The sequence below is a fragment of the Orycteropus afer genome, unplaced genomic scaffold, assembly GCF_000298275.1.
Source record: "Orycteropus afer afer isolate SDZICR_OR568_19922 unplaced genomic scaffold, OryAfe1.0 scaffold00138, whole genome shotgun sequence".
In the NCBI taxonomy this organism is placed as follows: domain Eukaryota; kingdom Metazoa; phylum Chordata; class Mammalia; order Tubulidentata; family Orycteropodidae; genus Orycteropus; species Orycteropus afer.
This window is the reverse complement of record NW_006921725.1, coordinates 1313954-1321724: the sequence shown is the minus strand read 5'-3', so window position 1 is coordinate 1321724 and position 7771 is coordinate 1313954.

Genomic DNA, 7771 nt, shown 5'->3' with positions numbered 1-7771 from the left:
TTTTGTTTATTGTGAATCAAACTCAAATGGATTAAGAAAAATGGTTAGCAATATTTTCTAAGCTGTATTCTCTCTGCTTCCACATCTTTTTTGTTTTGTGTCCTAAATTCAAAGATTACATCTTCCATAAAAAAAAAAGAAAAGAAGAATTGAAGAAAATATCAGAATATAACGTCCCCAGGACATGTACACCAGTGTTAACGTTAGCACTATTCACAATAACTGCAAGATGGAAATGACTGAAGTGTCTATCAACAGAGGAAGGGGTAAACAAAATGTGGTGTATATATATATAATATTACTCAGCCATTAAGAGAAATGATGTCCTAAAATATATTAAAAACAAACAAACTTACTGCTGTCGATTCAGATCCGATTCATAGTGGCCCCTCCTTGGGTTTCAAGGAAGTATCACTACAGAAATAGATTGCCCAACCTTCCTTCTGAGGAGTGACTGGTGGGTTTGAACTGCCAGCCTTCTGGTTAGCATTCAAGTGCCTTAGGCACTACGCTACCAGAGCTTCTTTGTTTGGGTTAGATATACCTTAGTCTTCAAAGAGACAACTTTGCTGTTCAGCACTTTAAAAAGGTATTTTCTCACTCCTATGGATCAGCTCTCCGCCCAACAGGAGAAAGACCTTCTTGCAGAAAATATATCCCAAGACAATGCACTCACCTACTCTAGGGAGATACACGCATTAGAGCAATCAGCCATGGGGCACCAGAGGGATAGCATTCTCATAGACAGACAGGAATGCATGGTTAAGAAGGGCACAGGAAGGGGTAGTCATAGGGACAAGAAGAGAGGAGACTTTGTCATGGTCAGGGATGGTAATTGGAGTGTGAATCAAATGCACACAAACTGTTGCATGCAAAACAAATTTTACTCTGTAAATTTCCACCCAAAGCACAATAAAATTAAAAAAAAAAAAAAAAAAAAAAAAGAGGTCTTTTGCAGCAGATTTGCCAAATGAAATACATCATCTGATTTCTTGACTGCTGCTTCCATCGGTGTTGATTATGGAACCAATATGAAATCTTTGACAACTTCAATCTTTTCTCCGTTTATCATGATGCTGTTTATTGGTTCAGTGATGAGGATTTTTGTTTTTTTTATTGAGGTATAATCCATACAGTAAACTATAGTCCTTAATACTCATCAATAAGTGCTTCATGACATCCCCACTTTCAGCAAGCAAAGTTTGGTTGTCTGCAAGTTGCAGGTTGTTAATGAGCCTTCCTCCAATCCTGATGCCATGCTCTTCTTCATATAGTCCAGCTTCTTTGATTACTTGCTCAGCATAGAGATTGAATAAGTATGGTGAAAGGATACAACCCTGACATACTCCCTTACTGATTTTAAACCATGCAGTAACTCTTTGTTCTTTTTGAACAACAGCTTCCTGGTCTATGTAGAAGTTCTTCATGAGCACAATAAAATGTTCTGGAATTCCCATTCTTCTCAATATTATCCATAATTGGTTAGGATCAACACAATCAAATTTTTTTCATAATCAATAAAACACAAATGAACATCTTCCAATACTCTTTGCTTTTACCCAAGATCCATCTGACATCAGCAATGATTTCTCTCATTCCACATCCTCTTCTGAACTCAGCTTGCATTTCTGGATGTTCTCTGTCAATATACTGTTGAAATCATTTTTGAATAATCTTCAGCAAGATTGAACTGGCATGTGATATTAATGACATTATTCAATAATTTCAACATTCTGTTGGATCACCTTTCTTTGGAGTGGGTACAAATATGGATCTCTTCCAGTCAGTTGGCCAGGTAGCTACCTTGCAAATTTCTTGGCATAGATGAGTGAGCACCTTCAGCACATCATCAGTTTGGTGAAACATCTCAGTGCATATTCCTTCAATTCCTAGAGCTTTGTTCTTTGCCAAATCCTTCAAGGCAGCTTTGACTTCTTCCTTACATAAACACATGGAATTTAACTGCTGCTCTCTCCTATTTTTTGTCCTGTATTGTGGTACAATTTTGATCAAATGATGCTCTTTCTGAATAAATACAGAAAAAAATTTGAAGGAAAAGATCATCTAAGTAGAATCTGCTTGTTGCTGACTCAGAAGACAGTTAAGGAATTAATTCTGAAGTTTTCCACTCTCTCTCTCTCTTTTTTCCTTTTTGGCCATTCAATCATATTCCAAAATTAAATTCTAACTCTGAGATAAACACCAACAGTGTTTTTTTTCTCATGCAGAAAGTAGAACATGTGGTCAACTATCTGTGGTTCTAAATATGCTCCAATGGGCAGTGGGATAATAATAGAAAACATACCTGTAATTTGATATTTCATGCTTCCTGTTCCTTTATAAATATCTGCCTCTCTCTGCCTCCCTCACTTTGTCACTTTTTTTTTTTTTTTTAGTGTTTCACTTATTCTCAGTTTATCTTCATAGGAATTTTAAGAAAAGCTTAGACAGTGCATCAGGTACAAGCATTTTAAAATCATGCTAATTTATGACTTTCCTATTGATAAATGCTGATTTGGAAAATAAGCAATGAACTAAATTTGCACCCTGGTAAGAAAATGTTTTCATTCATGAATTTTCAGTTTCTGTTTCTTCTCTCTTCCTCTCTATTATCTATCATCATCATCACTCTTTCTATTTGTTTGCATACAAATAAAATAAGTGCTACAGAATAACATATTTACCATATCTCAAGGTGAAGGAACTGAAGATAAAATTCAAAATTGCCTTAAGTTGTGATATTGAATGATCCTATGGGCAAAATATTGAATCACACAGGAAACATCAAAAGAAGAGAGGAATGCACACAGTCACTGTAGTAAAGAATTGGTTGATTTTTAACCACTTCAGGAATCAATATATGATCAGGAACTGATGGTATTGAAAGAAGAAGTCCAACTGGACTGAAAGCAAAGCTTCAGGAGTTGATGAAACATCAATTGAGATGTTTCAAGAAATGGATGCAATGCTCCAAGTGCTTTCCCTTCTGAGCCAAGAAATTTGGAAGACAGCTACTTTGCCAACTTACTGGAAGGGATTCAAAATTATGCTGATTCCAAAGAAAGGTGATCAAACAGAAAGCATAAATTATTGAGCAATATAATTAATGTCACAAGCTAGTAAAATTTTCGTGGAGGCAATTCAAAAATGGTTGCAGCAGTATAGTGATGGGGAACTGCCAGAAGTTCAAGCCAGACTCATAACTGGACAAGAAATGAGGAATATCATTGTTGATGTCAGATGGATCTTGGTTGAAACTTCTGAATATCACAAAAGATGTTTAGCTGTGTTTTATTGACTATTCAAATGAATTTGACTGCTTGGATCAAAACAAGTTATTGATAATATTCTGAACAATGAGAATTACAGAACCCTTACTCTTATCTGAAACTTGTACATAGGCCAAAAGCAGCTGTTGGAGCAGAATAAGGGAATACAGTGTGATTTTAAATCAGGAAAGATGTGTGTCAAGATTTGATCCTTTCATCATAGTTATTTAATTGTGATGTTTAGCAAATATTCTGAGAAGCTGGACTCTATGAAGAAGAATACAATATTCACAATTGGAGGAAGACTCACAGCCTGCAAAATGCAGAAGACACAACCTTGCTTGTTTAAAGTGAAGATGACTTGCAGCATTTACTTATGAAATTAAAAACTACAACTTTTAGTATAGATTATACCTCAACATTAAAAAAAAAAAATCCTTACTTGACAAATAAGCAACATCATGATAAATGGAGGAAAGGTTGAAGTTGTCTAGTACTTTATGTTATGGGGTGCACAATCAACACCCATGGAAGCAGCAGGCAAGAAATCAAATGATGGATTGCAGTGGACAAATCTGCTGCAAAAACTTCTTTAAAGTGTCAAAAAGCAGATGTAACTTTGAGGACTAAGTTGTGTCTGAGCTAAGCCATGGTATTTTCAATCACCTCACATGGACACAAAAGCTTGACAACGAATAACGAAGACTGAATACAAATTTATACCTTTGAACTATATTTTTGGTCAAAAACAATAAATATATCATGGACTGTCAGATGAATGAGCAAATATGTCTTGGAAGAGGTACAGCTGGCTATATCTTCTAAGAATGCTTAGAAGTGAGGATCATGAGATTTCATCTTAAGGACTTTGGATATGTTATCAGGAAGGAGCAGTCCCTGAAGAAGGCCATCATAGTGGATAAAGTAGGTGAAAAAGAGGAACATTCTCAATGAGATAGATTGGCACAAGGCTGCAACAATGAACTGAAAATAGCAATGATTTTGAAGGTGGTGCCAGGACTGGCCAATGTTTCATTCTGTTGTACACAGGGTGGCTATGAGTTGGAATTCTATATAACCTAAAAACAAGAACAACATGTGCTACAGACATATGTTTGTGACATTTGTGCATTTTATGATTTATATTCTTGCAAAATAAAACCATATACTATATAATAACCATATAATAATGAACCATATAATAATGAAGGTGAGGTTCATTTTGTTTCCTTTAATATCATTTCCATAAAAGATCTATGAAGTTATACTGTGGTGTTTTCATAATGCAAAGTGCAATTACATAGAACTGAGAAGAGTTTAGGATGATAGACTACTATTTGTGAAGGCAGATATTCAGACTGCTATGGTGAAGGTAAAAGATATTTGAGTGAGGGGTGGCATACATGTACACGCACATACACACACTGACAATCTTTGCTTATATTTCAATAATCTTTTAAAAAATTCTTAAGGTTTTGATCTCTGAGGGAGATTATTTTTGAATATGCCTTCAGAGAAATTCTAAATAAATAGCTATGAAATGAACAAACAAATTGTGGGTTCTTTAAATATGTCATTGAAAAAGCACTGTGAATTTCGTAACACAGTCTGAAAACAAGCTTAGTCACTGATGACTGAAAATGTAATAAAAAAATGACGTTCATGTATATTGTCTTTTCACTTATCAACAATCTTGTTTTCCAACATGTCACATGTAGGACAATTGTAAGAAATCTACTATCCAAGTATTTTTTGCATTAACAATCTATATCAGTAAAACATACTAAGGTACAAAATGAGAGTAATGCTGGATTTGAGGTTAAGGTTTTCTGACACTTTATTGGGGCCATGATTCTCAGTGGTTTGGCAGTTACATAATGATGTAATTTGGCAGTTATGTAATGACGGGATTTTGCAATTATGTAATGATATAGTCATTCTTCATTCTGTGACCTGGTGCGGTCATCCTTTATTTTAATATTACCTTGATTTTTATTTAATGACCTTGTCTTTGGAACCTAAGTCAGGAGAAGGGGAATCTTATATAATTTTCTAAAATGATAATGATTATGTATGTATTTTACAATTATGTGCACAAGTATTTCAAAGATGACACTTGAAAATAACTAAAAAGTCTACCTGAAATATGTAATGGAGAAAATCAGTTATATATATAATGCCTTATAATTCACTTTGCTTCCTTGCATAGACACTTTTAAAACAAGTTCCTATACATTCAAGATCAAAAAATAGAGTCAGAAATACTGAACAATATCAACCTTGAAGTTTTCTGTAAAATAATACAAATGGAACTGCAGCTTCCACCATTTGTTCTAAGTGAATTTTCTTGGTTATTTCAAAGTGATGCATGAAAAATTTTGATAAAACCTGCATGACAGCTACATAATGTAGTTAGAAATAGCTCTTTGGTTCTACTAGATATGTCATTGGCCCCTCTATCCTCCTCTTCCTCTTCTTCTTTACTGGACTGCAAAGTTAAGAAAGCACATAAAATGGAGTATCATACTTTTAGCCCTTTGCAGGTGTTATGTCTGTGGGACACAAGTTTAAGATCCAGTGCTACACTATCACCAAGTTTTGCTATACTCATCCATGCAAACATTTGTTTCTTCCTATATTAGTAACTCTATATATGCCATCTACGATAGATTAAAATCTTTCTAATCTTACATGGACCAAACCAAATTATAGTTACATCTGCAATTTCCATAACATAAGCAGGCATTGATATGTAGTATAAACATTTTTTTAAAAATTATTATATCCACTGGAAATTCTATAGAATTAAACCTTCTAATATGTTATTTTATAGTTATCACCATGTAAATTTATTTTTTTAATTATATATGTATATATACAGAGAGAGAGAGAGAGAGAGAGAGAGCTCTGGTTGTGCAGTGGATAAGGCATTTGGCTGCTAACCAGGTTGTTGGTTCATATATATATATATATATACACATATGCACATATATATGTTTGTATACACACACACACACACACACACACTTTTTTTTCCTGATGGTGTAGTTGTTAAGGCATTTGGCTGCTAACCAAATTGTCAACAGTTTGAACCCACTAGCCACTCCACAGCAGAAATATGAGGTATTCTGTGCCCATAAAGATTTACAACCTTTAAAATGCAACAAATACTTGCAAACAAAAAAAAGCCTTCTAAGGATGATTCCATCTTATCAAGCAATTAGTTTCTCAGCTTACAGATCAAATAAGTATGTTGGAAGGAGAATACCCTGATGTACTCCCTTCCTGATTTTAAACCATGCAGTATCCCCTTGTTCTACTTGAATGGCAGCCTTCTGGTCTATGTACAGTTCCTCGTGAGCACAATTAAATGCTCTGAATTCTCATTCTGCCCAATGTCATACATAATTTGTTATGATCCACACAGTCAAATGCTTTTGCATAATCAATAAAACATAACTAAACATTCTTCTGGTCTATGCTTTCTGCCAAGATCCTGCTGACATTGGCAATGATATCCTTTGTCCCACATCCTCTTCTGAATCCAGCTTCTATTTCTGGCAGTTCCCTGTCAATATACTGCTACAACCATTTTTAAATTATCTTCAGCAAAATTTTACTTGTACGTGATATCAATGATATGAGTTGAAAAAGACTCAGTGGCGGTGAGTGTTTACAGAGCTAATTAGTTTTCCACTCAACAATCCATACACATTTGTTTCGTGACATTGATTTCAATCCCCAGAATGTAATAGAACTCTTCCAACTTCTTCTTTGTGTTTACAATTTCCTTTCTTCCATCTTTCCTGTCTCTTTTTGCTTTCTGAGTGTTATCCTTGGGCAAATGCTGCTGCTTTGATGTCCTATTGTTGATTGCTAAAATTAGTGCATACTTTTGTGATATTAGTGTTCATTTTATAGGCCTGCCATTTGGTTGAAAATTGAGCCACAGGGTGGCTTCAGTTCCCATCTGGAAGGGTGTTGAAGGGCAGGTCCATACCCACAGTAATCCCACCCATTTCTATCAGACCTGTAGGCCTGGTCTTTTTTTATGATTTTGTGCTTTGTTTCACCTTTTTTCTCCCACTCTATTCAGGACCTCATATCATGATACTATTCACAGCAGTGAGCAGTGGTAGCTGGGCACCATGTAGTTCTTCTGGGTCATGGAGGCTGGGGTTCACATGGTCCATTAGTCCTCTGGATTAATTACATCCTTGTGTTTTTGATTTTCTTCACTTTGGATGAGGCAAGACCAATTGTTCCACCTTAGACGAACATTCACAAACTTTGAAGTCTCCAGTCATCACTACTCACCAAAGTACTATAAACTACTAGGAGGATGTAGGATGTAGGATATAGAACATTATCTTTGACGACTAAGTTATGCCAATTGACCACAGTGTCCCCTTGAAACTATTGTCCAGAGCCCTCACACCCAGTGACTCATTCCTACCAGGTGTTTGGTTATGATTCAGAAATTTTCATAACTTTGCTTTCTA